The sequence below is a fragment of the Pelobates fuscus genome, chromosome 2 (assembly GCF_036172605.1).
Source record: "Pelobates fuscus isolate aPelFus1 chromosome 2, aPelFus1.pri, whole genome shotgun sequence".
Lineage (NCBI taxonomy): Eukaryota > Metazoa > Chordata > Amphibia > Anura > Pelobatidae > Pelobates > Pelobates fuscus.
This window is the reverse complement of record NC_086318.1, coordinates 164,948,323-164,966,004: the sequence shown is the minus strand read 5'-3', so window position 1 is coordinate 164,966,004 and position 17,682 is coordinate 164,948,323. Positions and strand designations below refer to the sequence as shown.

General features: G+C 45.1%; 1 protein-coding gene across 1 annotated transcript in view; it reads left to right on the top strand.

Annotated features, from left to right (window-relative positions):
• Positions 1-17,375: 17,375 nt before the first annotated feature.
• Positions 17,376-17,682, top strand: part of LOC134586955 (glutathione S-transferase 3-like) — a 33,665-nt gene continuing 33,358 nt past the window's right edge. Inside the window, exon 1 of the mRNA XM_063442927.1 lies at positions 17,376-17,621. The gene's annotated coding sequence lies outside the window, so the exon portion shown is untranslated. The remainder of the gene's footprint in view (positions 17,622-17,682) is intronic.

Here is a 17,682-nt window from a genome sequence, read left to right as displayed (position 1 = left end):
ACGAATACGCGACACTATCGGGGTATAAGTTAAACCTCGACAAAACTGAAGCCCTACCACTGGTAATCAGCGAACCAACTCTAAGACAACTGGAAACCACGCACCCATTCACCTTCAGAAACAACAATATCCGATACCTCGGCATTCTACTCCCCAATCACCTCCCCACCCTCTACAGTGTGAATTACACCCCCCTAATCCAACAAGCATACACAGACCTCCAACGCTGGGACAATATGCCAATCTCATGGCTGGGCAGAATAGCCTCCATTAAAATGAATCTGCTGCCTAGATTCCTATACCTATTTCAAACCCTGAGCATCCAAATTTCCCGAAAAGACTTCAAACTGCTCCAAACCAAAATTGATAATTTCATCTGGTCCAATAAGAGACCACGAATCAAACGTTCCACAATGTACCAAAACACCAAAGTTGGAGGTCTCGGACTCCCAAATTTCTACAACTATTACCAAGCTGCCCAATTAGCACAGATCCAACATCTACACACCGCCCCAGGTACGAAACTATGGGTTGACTTAGAACACGACCTGCTAGGCGGAGACCACCCCTCACTACTCTTCTGGCTCCCAAAGCAACTAAGACCGAACACCCCACAAACAGCCCCAACCCTGCAAACATCCTTCCAAATATGGGACAGAGTCATCCGCAAAACCACTCTCATCAACAAACCTTCCCCACTCACCCCAATCCTACGCAACAAACAATTCCCCCCTGGGATGACACCCAGAGACTTCGCACACTATGAAGACAATGGCCTCTCCCGCTTCTTCCACTTCTTCAGAGCCAACCAACTAATCCAATTTCCAGACCTGCCCAGACAAACCCCACTGACCACCCACGACCAATTCAGATATATACAAATCCGCAGCTTTCTCTCTAACCCCACTCACAAGGCCACAGCAACCACCAAACTTACCCAATTCGAACATAACTGCATACACAAACCAGTACACAAAAGCCAAATCTCCTCCATCTACCTCCAACTAAACTCCACCTCCCAGACAGACGCAATCTCCTACACCAGAACATGGGAAAGAGATATAGGCCCACCGACCGACACCTCGGACTGGGCGAGCATATGGGAAGCAACAGCCTCCCTCACGATATGCGTAAACCACAAGGAGCAGGCATATAAAACGCTCCACCGCTGGTACCTAACACCCCTACGAATGAAACAAATGGGCTGCTCCACCACAGATACATGTTGGAAGGGCTGCGGAGCCCAAGGCACCTACATACATCAATGGTGGGCATGCCCCCACATATCCCAATTATGGACAGCCGTTACCAACTTGACATCCCAAGTCCTACACACGGACATTCCCATGGACCCCTGGATATGGCTACTCTCCAAACCCTATGCCCCACTGGTCAGATCCCAAAACAAATTACTAGCGAAGATAGCGCTGGCTGCCAGACGTGCAATAGCAGAACAGTGGGGTAATCAAAACCCCCCCACTCTGGCAACGACGATACAAAAAATAAAAGAGGCAATGGAGATGGACAAACTTTCAGCCCTTTTACATGACACCACCCACCACCACAACAAGATATGGGATCCCTGGCTGATACACCACCTACTGCATAACCCCTGAGACCGGATGACCTAGCACTCGTCTCACTGACCCACACCTCCCTCACCTAACGCATGGCCTCCCCCAAGGCCGTGAATCCCATCCACACCCACCTGCAACGCTCAAAACCCACTACACAGCCGATACACGACTGTAAATTATGCCACCTCCCACAAAACCAGACTCTGCCCGGCAACACTCCGCTAACCGAAATCAACCGAGACTCACAAACTGCATAGACAACCCCAATACCTACCCTCTCCCGCACCACTGGCCCTCATGAACACGCTAACTGCATACATAGGCACTGCACATTGGAGATAATGAGGCCATCCGAGATGTAACGGCTACCCAGATAGAGAGAGGGTTTCTGCCGTTGAAGACGTCCTTTTTCCCTGCAAGCTGCTGTGGAGAAGTAGGCTGATGTAATCCCATCCACGATATCCAGAGCGAGAATCAGGTTCAGCTGCAACAGGAACAGAATAACCTTCCCAAATAATCCCCTTTCAAGAACGAGACGAGGCTACGTTATGAAGGGTCAAGAAGAACTGAGGACTGGGACACCCAGCCTGCTTTTTATTAGAAAAGGGTACACACAGGACACTCCCAGGGGGAGGATAAAAACAACCAATTATGCACAGGGTAACACCCCCACGTCTCCTCCCCTCAGATAACCACATAACACAATTAGAACATACAATATTTTACCCCAGTTCTGGATGTACCCCAAAAACAGGGGGTACACCTTTAAATCCGGCACCGCTTGAGAGATCTTCGTTAGGGGAACACTCTGTCCAAAAATCAGCCCGATTGGATGAACGGTTCGGGAGTTACAGAGTTTCAAAGTTTTGACCGACCGCACAGACCAACTAGCCGAAAATAGTTCCATGAGTTTTGGCCTTGCGGTCGGTCTCTGTTCGCACGGTAAAACGGTATGAAAATCTTGCCATCCATCCGAATCGCGGGGTTCGCTGAAATCCCCATAGATGACTGAGTGTAACTACCGAATGGTGGAGTGTTCGGTAGTTTCTGTGCGAACTTATGGAGGTCTGGAGGACTCAGCGGTGTTCGCCTGTTTGCGTATCCGTTTTTAGTTCCATGCGGTTACAGGCAAACACCGCTGTTCGTACACAAGATGGCCGCGAACACGTGTAAAGTCCCGAAATGGCGGCCACCTATATTTCACATACGGACTTCGCACGAAATCAGGCGAACAGAGGCATGAAACGAACAAAAGACTAAGTTGGAAGGATCTGTTACACTGCTCCCCTTTTGTGGAACACTCCGGCAGACCCGGATTGATCCTTTTCGGGTCAACTTGGGGCTGTCCGGTCCCTTGTTAGGGTAATAGTTCTGTTTGTCTGGACAGACCATCGGCATTCCCGTTAAACCTGCCCGGGCGGTATTGAATGGAGAAGTTGTAGGGTTGCAGTGCTAGGCTCCATCTCAACAAGCGTCCATTATCTCCAGCTACTCTGTTTAACCACACCAGGGGGTTATGGTCGGTGATTAGTGTAAATTCCTGTCCGTACAAATATGGGGTGAGTTTCTTTAATGCCCAGACCAGGGCTAAGCATTCCTTTTCCACTGCCGCGTAGCTCACTTCTCTAGGTAACAGTTTCCTACTGAGATACGCGACAGGGTGCTCGCCTCCATCTTCTCCGACCTGGCTTAGAACTGCCCCCAGTCCATACATGGATGCATCTGTATGAACGACAAATCTTTTGTTAGGGACGGGGGCAGACAGGACAGGTGCATGAATTAGAGCATTCTTTAGGGCCTGAAAGGCTGTTTCACAGGCGGGAGACCACAGGACTATCCTAGGCAAGTTCTTTTTGGTTAGGTCTGTTAAGGGTTTTGCGATGGTACTATAGTCAGGGACAAACCTCCTATAATATCCTGCGGTCCCCAAAAATGCTAATACTTGAGTTTTGGTGTGGGGTGTGGGCCAGTTAGCTACAGCTTCAATTTTAGCGGGTTCTGGGCGCTGCTTCCCACATCCCACTCGATGTCCCAGGTACTGGACTTCTGCCATGCCGAAGTTACACTTTTCTGGTTTCAGAGTCAAGCCTGCGGCCCGAATCTGATCCAGTACGGCCTCTACATGCCTTAAGTGCTCTCCCCAGGTTTCGCTATAAATCGCAATGTCATCCAGGTACGCGCAGGCGAAATCCTGGAAGCCATCAAGGAGGCGGTCCACTAAGCGCTGAAATGTAGCCGGGGCGTTTTTCATCCCAAATGGCATGACCTTAAATTGGTACAAGCCAAATGGGGTGACAAAGGCCGACTTAGGGATAGCCTCCTTGGCCAGGGGAATCTGCCAATACCCTTTACACAAATCGATGGTGGTCAGATAACGTCCCCTGGCAATACGATCTAATAGCTCGTCTACTCGGGGCATGGGATATGCGTCTGTCAGGGTTTTGTCATTGAGACGTCGATAATCGACACAGAACCGGGTAGTCCCATCCTTTTTGGGGACTAGGACCACCGGTGAGGCCCACGGGCTGTCAGATGGCTCTATCACTCCTAGTCTTAGCATCTCCTGGATTTCCTTCCTCATCTCATCTTTTACTGCCTCAGGGATCCTATAGGGAGTTTGCCGGAGAGGAGTTTGACCTGGGGTCTCTACATAGTGAGTTGCTAAGGGGGTGTATCCGGGCTCTTGGGAAAACGTCAACCTCTTTTCAGTCAGCAGTTGTCGGATCTGTCCCTTTTCAGCGGGGGTTAACCGCTCCCCTAGCTGTATGGTATTGAGCAGGGTCTTAGGTTCCGAGTTAGCTAAAAGGTCGGGTATGGGTAAGCTGTCAGGGTCTTCAGTGGCTGGTATACATATGGCTGCTATATCCTCGGGCCTTTCTTGATATTCTTTTAATAAATTTACGTGAAAGGACTTCTGAATCCTTTCATCTTTGCTGCTGGCAATTACATAGGTGGTGTCACATACCTGTGCTACCACTTTGTAAGGGCCCTGCCAGGAGGTCTGGAGCTTATTCCCTTTGACAGGTCTAAGCACCAGCACCTTCTGGCCCACTTGGAACGTTCGCTGGCGGGCGCCCTGATCGTACCAACGTTTCTGCCGTCCCTGGGCCGCATGGAGATGGTCCCGTGCCATCCGGGCTAACTGTTCCATACGGTCCCGCATTTCTAGCACATATGGCACGATGGGGACACCCTCATGTTCTGTCTCTCCCTCCCAGTGCTCTCGGATGAGGTCGAGAGGGCCTCGTACTCTCCGGCCATAGAGCAGTTCAAAGGGAGAGAACCCTGTGGATTCCTGTGGCACCTCCCGATAAGCGAACAGGAGGTGCGGCAAGAATCGTTCCCAATCTTTGTATTCCGCTGTAAAGGTCCGTAGCAATTGCTTTAGGGTACCGTTAAAACGTTCACAGAGACCGTTAGTCTGAGGGTGGTACGGGGAACTAAGTAGGGGTTTAATACTACAAACCTTCCATAGCTGTTGGGTTAGGTCTGCGGTAAACTGGGTCCCTCTATCGGACAAGATTTCCTGAGGAAATCCCACTCGGGTGAATATCCCGACTAGAGCACTGGCGACAGTGTCAGCCTGGATATTCGTCAGAGCGACAGCTTCCGGGTAGCGAGTAGCATAGTCCACTACGGTAAGGATGTATTTCTTACCAGAGGGACTGGGGTTAGGTAGGGGTCCCACTAGGTCGACTGCCACCCTGCTAAATGGTTCCTCGATCACAGGCATAGGTAACAGTCGAGCTTTAGGGTGATCTCCTCTCTTCCCTACCCGTTGGCATACGTCACAAGTGCTGCAGTAACGTCGTACATCCTTTGAGATCCCCGGCCAAAAGAAGGTCTGGGTGATCCGGAAGGTGGTACGGTTACCCCCTAGATGCCCTGCCAACGGAATGTCGTGGCCGATTCGGAGAAGCTCCAACCGGTACTTTCTGGGTACCACTAGTTGGCGCTTCTGCGAAGGGGGACAGCCTCTCTTTTTTCCTTCCGTCAGTCTGTACAACCTGTCCCCATCCCATAGAAAACGTTCCTGTTTGCCCTCCCTACTGTCTGCTAATTCTCGATACTTTTGGAGGGTGGGGTCCTCTCTAGTTTCCCTCCCAAACTCCTCTGGGGTGTCCCAAGCTATGGGCCTGCTTGTTGTAGTGGGGTTACATGTGGGTGCTTGGCTTACCTGGGTCTCCCGGCCTGTATTAGGGTCATCTGTGACACGGGCCTGTGAGCGGGTGGTTACGGGACAAGCGGCAGCAGGTGTGGGCAAATATGCTGAGGTCAAGGGGCCAATGTCATTTCCCAAGACGACCTCGGCAGGCAAGTTGTCCATAATGCCAACTGTGGTTTTTCCCGATCCGACTCCCCAGTCTAAGTGTACTCGGGCAGTGGGCAAGCGAAAAACAGCGCCCCCTGCGACCCGAACAGCAACAGTGCGGGTAGACACATTCTCTGGCTTTACTAGGTGTTTTTGGATCAACGTGATGGTAGCCCCGGTGTCTCTTAGGCCTTGTGCTATTTGTCCATTCACCCGAACTTCCTGCCGATGATGCTGTCGGTTATCTGGCGAAGCAGCTTGTATGGGATCTGCTTCATACAAAATCCCCAGGCATTCCTCAGGGCCCATTTCAGCTTCCACACAATGAGCCGCAGAGGGTCGTGATGCAGGGGCCTCTGTGTTGGGAGTTGTGCGTCTCCAATTGTTGCTATTGGATCTTAGGGGACAATATCGAGCAATATGTCCGAGGTTGCCGCAGTGATGGCACGTCACTTTCGACAAATCTCGGGGGTAGTTGGTAGGTCCCTGAGGACGGGGTGGTCCTGGTGGGACTGGAGCTCGAAACTCTGGGCGTGAGACAGCGGCTGGGGTACGTGGCTCTATCTTATGAGCTGGTCGTGGAGTACCCTGGCTTACTCTCCTTGTCTCGGCGTATTCATCGGCCAGCCGAGCCGCCTCATTTAAATTAGCGGGGCGCCGGTCTCGTACCCAGTCTTGTATGTCCGCAGCCAAATTTTGGAAGAAATGTTCCATTAGGAATAATTGCAATATCTCCTCTCCGGTGTTGGCCTTACATCCTTGGACCCAATGTGATGCCACTCTTTGTAGTCGGTTGGCCCATTCCATGTGGGAGTCCACAGCTTTCTTTTTGGACTCCCGGAAGCGGCGACGGTATGCTTCTGGGGTTACCGCATACCTGGTGAGCAGTGCCTCTTTTACTGTTTGGTACTGCGTGATCTCCTCTGTAGTGAGCGCTCGAAAAGCCTCACTAGCTTTTCCTGATAGTTTTCCCGCCAGGATAGTGACCCATTGCTCTGGCGGTATTTGATGTAGCGAGCACTGTCTTTCAAAGTCCGCCAAATACCCATCAATTTCCTCTTCATTTTCCACAAAGATTTTAAATGCAGTGAAGGGAATTTTCTTTACTGTAGTAGTGGGTAGCGGGGTAGGAACTGTCTGTGTAGTGAGCTGTCTGGCTCTTACCAGTTCCATTTCTTGATCCCTCTTGGTTTGGATCTCTTCCCTTGTTTCCCGGAGCAGTTGGGTTATTAGCTCTGTAGACGTGACTGGATACAACGCTAATCTCCGCTGTACAATTGCCGTAATCACATCGTCCTCACGGATGGGTGCCATGGGTTCCGTTACCTCCATGGATCTATCCATCTCGTCCAGCTCCAGCAGGTCAGCTATCAGCTCCCTCCGTGGTCTGTTGCTGGCACTCCTACCACGATTCTCCAATAAATCCTTTAGTGTGGGTCTTTTTAGCTTGGCATACTGAGACTCCATTCAGCACTTGCTCCTTGGATAAAAGGACCATCCCACCGCTGCCACCAATGTAACGGCTACCCAGATAGAGAGAGGGTTTCTGCCGTTGAAGACGTCCTTTTTCCCTGCAAGCTGCTGTGGAGAAGTAGGCTGATGTAATCCCATCCACGATATCCAGAGCGAGAATCAGGTTCAGCTGCAACAGGAACAGAATAACCTTCCCAAATAATCCCCTTTCAAGAACGAGACGAGGCTACGTTATGAAGGGTCAAGAAGAACTGAGGACTGGGACACCCAGCCTGCTTTTTATTAGAAAAGGGTACACACAGGACACTCCCAGGGGGAGGATAAAAACAACCAATTATGCACAGGGTAACACCCCCACGTCTCCTCCCCTCAGATAACCACATAACACAATTAGAACATACAATATTTTACCCCAGTTCTGGATGTACCCCAAAAACAGGGGGTACACCTTTAAATCCGGCACCGCTTGAGAGATCTTCGTTAGGGGAACACTCTGTCCAAAAATCAGCCCGATTGGATGAACGGTTCGGGAGTTACAGAGTTTCAAAGTTTTGACCGACCGCACAGACCAACTAGCCGAAAATAGTTCCATGAGTTTTGGCCTTGCGGTCGGTCTCTGTTCGCACGGTAAAACAGTATGAAAATCTTGCCATCCATCCGAATCGCGGGGTTCGCTGAAATCCCCATAGATGACTGAGTGTAACTACCGAATGGTGGAGTGTTCGGTAGTTTCTGTGCGAACTTATGGAGGTCTGGAGGACTCAGCGGTGTTCGCCTGTTTGCGTATCCGTTTTTAGTTCCATGCGGTTACAGGCAAACACCGCTGTTCGTACACAAGATGGCCGCGAACACGTGTAAAGTCCCGAAATGGCGGCCACCTATATTTCACATACGGACTTCGCACGAAATCAGGCGAACAGAGGCATGAAACGAACAAAAGACTAAGTTGGAAGGATCTGTTACACGAGATGACACACACCGCCCCCTGCAACTACTCGATAGCAGTAGCACACAAGAGATACAAGACGCACTGAAACATAGACGGGACACTGGGTAACTCCCTGCCCCCTCTCCTCAGGGCCTGCACCCTACCAAACAACCTGACAATACCATGGACTCTATACGCAAAGTAAAGGAATATGTACCCTACCCCCCACCCTTTTCATTTCTGTTCCCCACCCCAATCCCCAGACAAAGAACAACAGATATCGACTAGAATGTAGAAAATGTTTATCTGCAATTAAAGCAGGTGGAAACCACCAACAGATAACTGATATACACGCTTAAACTGTTTGCCTACTGTAAAAAGCACACTGTTTTGTGAAATTTGTACTACAAACTTTAATTTCCCGTTTTCTTTTCTGTACCCCCACCCCATAAAACAAAAATCTTTCAAAATAAAGAATTTAAAAAAAAAAAAAAAAAAGTTATTGAAATACACTGTTTTTGAATGATCTTCAAGGAATATGCAAATCACCTGAGATGGTGAATATGCAAATAACCAATCCTTTCAGTATGCTGTAGGTTTGAACCGATTTCTGTTTTACAATGCTCCATTCACAATGTGTACTTGTGCAAGCACAAGAACATGGATAAAAGCAGGAGTCAAGTTATAGGAAAAGAAGTGTCGGAACTCTCCTCAGATTTCCATTACCACTCACCCTCCAAACAAACCCCCGATTTTACGCTGGTATGAGTGCGTGACCCCGCTCACATAAGCTCGCGTGTGGTCGTGCAAGTCTCCAAAATGTCCGATGGACTCGAGGTGACGATAACAGAAGCGGCAGGTATATCGCTGCTGCCAGTATTAATTAGCAGCTCCCTTCCATTACGAGCTGAACTGCTAACTTAGCAGCTTGCTCTTAGCTAGCAGTAGTTTTAGTGGCACCCTATTATTAGCTGAGCTGCAATCGGGGCCAAGATGGAAAAAATGCCCTGTGGTTGTATTGCACATGACAAGCAAGTTTAATGACACGCTTGCACTGTTTGCTGATGTCTTGTCTCTGAAGTGTGATAACATTACACAAATATATTAGGGGTTTACAAAAAACATTGTCTGGAAACCTATTCCTAAAAAGGACTATACAAAGGACACAAGATCACCATTTTAGACTGGGAGACAGGAGATTTAGTCTAAAGCAAATGAAATAATTCTTTACAGTAAGAACACTATTCTTAAGGAGGTGGTTTTATCATAGTCTTTCAAGCTTTCAAGCAGTGAATGCATGGATTCTTGCAAAAAAACAGAGAGAGATAGGGTCTGGAATGGATATGAGGATCAGTGGCATGAGTGAATAGATGGCGTTTCAGAGCTATAAATTTGAGAGAAGGATATGAAATGAACAGAGGAAAGTGGAAATATGGAGCAGAGATACAGAACAGGGGTGTCCAAAATGAGCAATATACAATGTATTTAACCCCTTAAGGACCAAACTTCTGGAATAAAAGAGAATCATGACATGTCACACATGTCATGTGTCCTTAAGGGGTTAAAATGTATAGAATGTATAGTGAAGCAAATATTAAATAAAAAGGATGGCAAACTGCCACATGCAGTGCCTATGTGGATGTATGACTAACCCTGGTGTTTAATTCCTACAATTTAGTCCTAGAGATATTTGGAGGATCTATCAGGGAAGTTCACTTTAATTGCCCCCAGGTAACAATCTTCATCTGAGCGCAAAGCTTCAGGAGACGAAGGGGGAGAACAAGGGAAGTAAGTTAACACACACCTGCCTAGCTGGCCAGATCAGCCTAACACTAGCGATCAATGGAGTGACAGATGTCACAACCACATCACCCTCACATCCATTTGCCCACAGTTGTCACACTTTACAAAAACCATTGTCTGGAAACCTATTCCTAAAAAGGACTATACAAAGGACACAAGATCACCATTTTAGACTGGGAGACAGGAGATTTAGTCTAAAGCAAATGAAATAATTCTTTACTGAAGAACACTATTCTTGAGGAGGTTGTTTTATCATAGTCTTTCAAGCTTTCAAGCAGTGAATGCATGGATTCTTGCAAAAAAACAGAGAGAGATAGGGTCTGGAATGGATATGAGGATCAGTGGCATGAGTGAATAGATGGCGTTTCAGAGCTATAAATTTGAGAGAAGGACATGAAATGAACAGAGGAAAGTGGAAATATGGAGCAGAGATACAGAACAGGGGTGTCTAAAATGAGCAATATACAATGTATTTAAAATGTATAGAATTAGAATGTATAGTGAAGCAAATATTAAATAAAAAGTATGGCAAACTGCCACATGCAGTGCCTATGTGGATGTATGACTAACCCTGGTGTTTAATTCCTACAATTTAGTCCTAGAGATATTTGGAGGATCTATCAGGGAAGTTCACTTTAATTGCCCCCAGGTAACAATCTTCATCTGAGCGCAAAGCTTCAGGAGACGAAGGGGGAGAACAAGGGAAGTAAGTTAACACACACCTGCCTAGCTGGCCAGATCAGCCTAACACTAGCGATCAATGGAGTGACAGATGTAACAACCACATCACCCTCACATCCATTTGCCCACAGTTGTCACAGTTTACAAAAACCATTGTCTGGAAACCTATTCCTAAAAAGGACTATACAAAGGACACAAGATCACCATTTTAGACTGGGAGACAGGAGATTTAGTCTAAAGCAAATGAAATAATTCTTTACAGTAAGAACACTATTCTTAAGGAGGTGGTTTTATCATAGTCTTTCAAGCTTTCAAGCAGTGAATGCATGGATTCTTGCAAAAAAACAGAGAGAGATAGGGTCTGGAATGGATATGAGGATCAGTGGCATGAGTGAATAGATGGCGTTTCAGAGCTATAAATTTGAGAGAAGGATATGAAATGAACAGAGGAAAGTGGAAATATGGAGCAGAGATACAGAACAGGGGTGTCCAAAATGAGCAATATACAATGTATTTAACCCCTTAAGGACCAAACTTCTGGAATAAAAGAGAATCATGACATGTCACACATGTCATGTGTCCTTAAGGGGTTAAAATGTATAGAATGTATAGTGAAGCAAATATTAAATAAAAAGGATGGCAAACTGCCACATGCAGTGCCTATGTGGATGTATGACTAACCCTGGTGTTTAATTCCTACAATTTAGTCCTAGAGATATTTGGAGGATCTATCAGGGAAGTTCACTTTAATTGCCCCCAGGTAACAATCTTCATCTGAGCGCAAAGCTTCAGGAGACGAAGGGGGAGAACAAGGGAAGTAAGTTAACACACACCTGCCTAGCTGGCCAGATCAGCCTAACACTAGCGATCAATGGAGTGACAGATGTCACAACCACATCACCCTCACATCCATTTGCCCACAGTTGTCACAGTTTACAAAAACCATTGTCTGGAAACCTATTCCTAAAAAGGACTATACAAAGGACACAAGATCACCATTTTAGACTGGGAGACAGGAGATTTAGTCTAAAGCAAATGAAATAATTCTTTACTGAAGAACACTATTCTTGAGGAGGTTGTTTTATCATAGTTTTTCAAGCTTTCAAGCAGTGAATGCATGGATTCTTGCAAAAAAACAGAGAGAGATAGGGTCTGGAATGGATATGAGGATCAGTGGCATGAGTGAATAGATGGCGTTTCAGAGCTATAAATTTGAGAGAAGGACATGAAATGAACAGAGGAAAGTGGAAATATGGAGCAGAGATACAGAACAGGGGTGTCTAAAATGAGCAATATACAATGTATTTAAAATGTATAGAATTAGAATGTATAGTGAAGCAAATATTAAATAAAAAGCATGGCAAACTGCCACATGCAGTGCCTATGTGGATGTATGACTAACCCTGGTGTTTAATTCCTACAATTTAGTCCAAGAGATATTTGGAGGATCTATCAGGGAAGTTCACTTTAATTGCCCCCAGGTAACAATCTTCATCTGAGCGCAAAGCTTCAGGAGACGAAGGGGGAGAACAAGGGAAGTAAGTTAACACACACCTGCCTAGCTGGCCAGATCAGCCTAACACTAGCGATCAATGGAGTGACAGATGTCACAACCACATCACCCTCACATCCATTTACCCACTATAAGTCAGGCAGTATATCTAGCCTGTGACAACACACGTTTTAAGGTTATGGTGATTTACTAAAAAAGAAATCATCACATGTGAACTCATATCTGTAAAGCCCCTTGGCACTTATTTAAATATGGTTCCCTAAGCTTTCCTTTTTAAGTATTATTATTTGCTTTGGTCCTTAAAAAGTTATTGAAATACACTGTTTTTGAATGATCTTCAAGGAATATGCAAATCACCTGAGATGGTGAATATGCAAATAACCAATCCTTTCAGTATGCTGTAGGTTTGAACCGATTTCTGTTTTACAATGCTCCATTCACAATGTGTACTTGTGCAAGCACAAGAACATGGATAAAAGCAGGAGTCAAGTCATAGGAAAAGAAGTGTCGGAACTCTCCTCAGATTTCCATTACCACTCACCCTCCAAACAAACCCCCGATTTTACGCTGGTATGAGTGCGTGACCCCGCTCACATAAGCTCGCGTGTGGTCGTGCAAGTCTCCAAAATGTCCGATGGACTCGAGGTGACGATAACAGAAGCGGCAGGTATATCGCTGCTGCCAGTATTAATTAGCAGCTCCCTTCCATTACGAGCTGAACTGCTAACTTAGCAGCTTGCTCTTAGCTAGCAGTAGTTTTAGTGGCACCCTATTATTAGCTGAGCTGAAATCGGGGCCAAGATGGAAAAAATGCCCTGTGGTTGTATTGCACATGACAAGCAAGTTTAATGACACGCTTGCACTGTTTGCTGATGTCTTGTCTCTGAAGTGTGATAACATTACACAAATATATTAGGGGTTTACAAAAACCATTGTCTGGAAACCTATTCCTAAAAAGGACTATACAAAGGACACAAGATCGCCATTTTAGACTGGGAGACAGGAGATTTAGTCTAAAGCAAATGAAATAATTCTTTACAGTAAGAACACTATTCTTAAGGAGGTGGTTTTATCATAGTCTTTCAAGCTTTCAAGCAGTGAATGCATGGATTCTTGCAAAAAAAAAAAAAACAGAGAGAGATAGGGTCTGGAATGGATATGAGGATCAGTGGCATGAGTGAATAGATGGCGTTTCAGAGCTATAAATTTGAGAGAAGGATATGAAATGAACAGAGGAAAGTGGAAATATGGAGCAGAGATACAGAACAGGGGTGTCTAAAATGAGCAATATACAATGTATTTAAAATGTATAGAATTAGAATGTATAGTGAAGCAAATATTAAATAAAAAGGATGGCAAACTGCCACATGCAGTGCCTATGTGGCTGTATGACTAACCCTGGTGTTTAATTCCTACAATTTAGTCCTAGAGATATTTGGAGGATCTATCAGGGAAGTTCACTTTAATTGCCCCCAGGTAACAATCTTCATCTGAGCGCAAAGCTTCAGGAGACGAAGGGGGAGAACAAGGGAAGTAAGTTAACACACACCTGCCTAGCTGGCCAGATCAGCCTAACACTAGCGATCAATGGAGTGACAGATGTCACAACCACATCACCCTCACATCCATTTGCCCACAGTTGTCACAGTTTACAAAAACCATTGTCTGGAAACCTATTCCTAAAAAGGACTATACAAAGGACACAAGATCACCATTTTAGACTGGGAGACAGGAGATTTAGTCTAAAGCAAATGAAATAATTCTTTACAGTAAGAACACTATTCTTAAGGAGGTGGTTTTATCATAGTCTTTCAAGCTTTCAAGCAGTGAATGCATGGATTCTTGCAAAAAAACAGAGAGAGATAGGGTCTGGAATGGATATGAGGATCAGTGGCATGAGTGAATAGATGGCGTTTCAGAGCTATAAATTTGAGAGAAGGATATGAAATGAGCAGAGGAAAGTGGAAATATGGAGCAGAGATACAGAACAGGGGTGTCTAAAATGAGCAATATACAATGTATTTAAAATGTATAGAATTAGAATGTATAGTGAAGCAAATATTAAATAAAAAGGATGGCAAACTGCCACATGCAGTGCCTATGTGGATGTATGACTAACCCTGGTGTTTAATTCCTACAATTTAGTCCTAGAGATATTTGGAGGATCTATCAGGGAAGTGCACTTTAATTGCCCCCACTTGGGATATGGACCTTTTATTAAACTACCTTAATTCTTTGGACAATGACCAGATTGACCTAAGATGGACAGCGATTAGATTGGCATCACTTCTAGCTTTAGCTCTGGCAGCTAGAGGCTCAGAATTAACCCAACTAAATATTGTCGAACCATGGTTGTCTCGAACTCCTGGGAGATTTCATGTCATCCTTAAAGGGAGACAGAAGACTTCCCATATTTTCCCGGGCCCTGTAGAACTAGATTTGGTGCAGGATTCTGCTGAGCCGAGTTTATGCTTAGTTAATTTGTTAAATTCATACTTGAATCTTTCTGCCCCAGTCAGACAAGACTTTACGCAATTACTTATCACCTCTAGAAAACCTTTTCGGCCAGCTAAGGTTAACACAATCAGGGGTTGTATACTGTCCGCTATGTCTGCAGCGGGTATTGATGTCATGGTTTTTAAGGGTCATTCTATCAGAGGGGCCTCAGCTTCAAAAGCAGCAGCGAGAGGCCTTCCTCTTCCTATTATCCTGAAAGCTGCAATATAGTCTTCCAGTAAGAATTTTGTTAAGTTTTACTGGAAGCCAAACGAAGTTTACAGCTCCTTAGGACCACCACCAGGTGCATGCTATTCAACCCACTAGCTTTGCTAGGCGGTTATGCCTCCCGGAGGGACAAACTAGAGTTTGCAGGAATCGATGACCGATTAAAGTAATTTTGTGTGTTTGTTTTCTTTTTCACTTATATTTATTTATATTTATTTTGTTTATCTTTACAGATTACAACCGGCTACCCAGACAGGATCACCAAGCCAAGGACCCTCCTAAATAGTTCTGGAGGTTAAGAAACTTCTTCCAGAAGCTCTTTGATTATGAGTTATACTATACTAATATTTCTCTCAGAGACTGTTTTGTTTTTCACCTTCATGATCAAAGATTGTTTTGTTACATTTTCATATGTCAGTATTTCAGAAATGTTTCTTATTTATTGTTATTTATTTATTATATTGCCTTTCCACTCTGTTGACATAACCCTTTCATATGAGTAAGTTCATGTTTGGTTGAGTAATTATTGAGTACATTATTATTGAGTACATAATTGTTACATTGTCAGTGGTGCTCTTTTCCTTTATTATGTTTAGTACCATGTACATTGATTTCTATCCTACATTAGGGGGTTTCTTTGTCTCTGGATGAGTTTACCATCTGCAGTATCCCGATTTTAAAATCTGAGGTGATCAGGGCTGCCGCGAGCTACACGGCTGTCCTGATCAACTGATAAAGCTAAAACGCTGTTCCTGTGCAGGAACACAGCACAAGCGTTTTTAGCGTGGCAAAATATTTCTCCGGGAGGCTGCCGCATACCCACTAGCTTTGCTAGGTGGTTATGCTTATCCCTAGGACAAAGAAAGTATGCAGGTCCTCGATTCCTGCAAACTCTAGTAGGCTGCATTCAATAATGTAGCCAATGCATTAAGAACAGAGTGAGGGAGGGCAGAAACAACAGCCATTAAGTAATGAGCTGCAGGGCTTAGTGGAGAGGCAGAGGAGGTATTATCAGCAGCAGGAGAGAATTAAAGAAAGGGCCAGAAACAGAAGGACCCAAAGAAGGAACAGAAGAGGGAGAATATGAAGAAATTGGGTGTCACGTTTAAACATTTGTTATGAAGGAACACAACTGCAGATTTCTTATAGTTTGAATATTTATTATAGAAGGTAAATGGTATTGACTTTAATTCCAATTTACAGGTACTGTAGCTTTAAGTAATAAACGATAACTGAAGTCCACAATTATATGCACTGTAGCTTTAAGTAGTAAACGATAACTGAAGTCCACAATTATATGCACTGTAGCTTTAAGTAGTAAACGATAACTGAAGTCCACAATTATATGCACTGTAGCTTTAAGTAGTAAACGGTAACTGAATCAGCAAGAGTCCTTTAGTAGCATTAATTAATTAGGTGTTAAGAAGTTACAATAGCTGTTCCATAGACTTTAACTGAAGTAAGATAGATGCAGCTAACTGAGACAAGTATGAGTTGAAGTTAGCTGTAACGGGTTGGCTTTAACGAAGGACTTTGGAGACAGGAAATAACAGCTTTGAGATGCAACGCTTATCACAGAGGTTTTACTTAGCTTCCGGCACATAGAACACTGGTTCCCGAGATTTCCTCAGAGGCGGTTTATCCTGCATGGATAGAGTTCAGCTTTAGCCGTAGATGAGGAAGGTGAAGGGAACTTGAAGTCTTCCAGTCCGGTCCGGTAACAGCAGTCTTTCACAACGATGTTGCAGCCGGTTCGTGAGTACGGAACGTAGTTCATTAATCCAGCGTCGATCAGCTGGTGCGGTCAGATTAAATAGGGAGACCGGGTCATAAAGAGGTGTGGCTAAGCTCCGTGGAACCAGGAAGTAAGGGGATATTATAATTAAGGCATGACATTGGGACAGTTAAAGAGACAGGTATAAAGGGGGAGGGGGAGGGGTGAGAGGGGATGAATGTAAGCAGAAGGGAGAGGAGAAAGACAATTTATAGACCAGAGGAAAAGGAGTAGTGAAGATAGGGACCGCAGACAGATTAGGAAGGGGATGAGTAAGGGGCCAGACATTTTACAGTGCAGGGTGAAGAGGACGAAAAGAAGAGCAAGCCTGGAACCACTTGGGAGTAACAATTGCACGCTGAGCACAATCTATGTTTCTAAATCTGCAGAGGAAGAAGACAGAGAGAGACTGGCAGGCTGGAAGTGCCCCCAAAAAGGCATGAAGAGACCCCTCCATCCTGCAATATAAAGTAACTATTTAATTGCACTCACTCCCAAGGAGACAACCACTTAATTTATTACTTGCCCACTAGGGGTCCCTCCATTCACATAGTTTGCTTAACAATAGAATCAGATAAAATCATACCAGTTATTCTAGTCAGGAGACTGCATTTTGCATGCTCATTTCTTATACTAAAGTATGACTTCTGAAATGAATAGCACATGTGTATGTGCTGTAAGGATAGTCATATTACTCTGCTAGCTTGTGATTGGTCTGTTTGACCTCGCCTTGCATTCTCTGCTTCAAAGCATTCTTCATTCTGTCCCACTTTCAAATTTTACAGTTTGCAAAGGGAGGATTTGACTTACTTTTCCACAAGAGTGACCAGAGTGAGGTAATGCCTGTTGTGTAACATATTGATATTCTGAAACATTACCTTTTTTTTTTTTTTTACT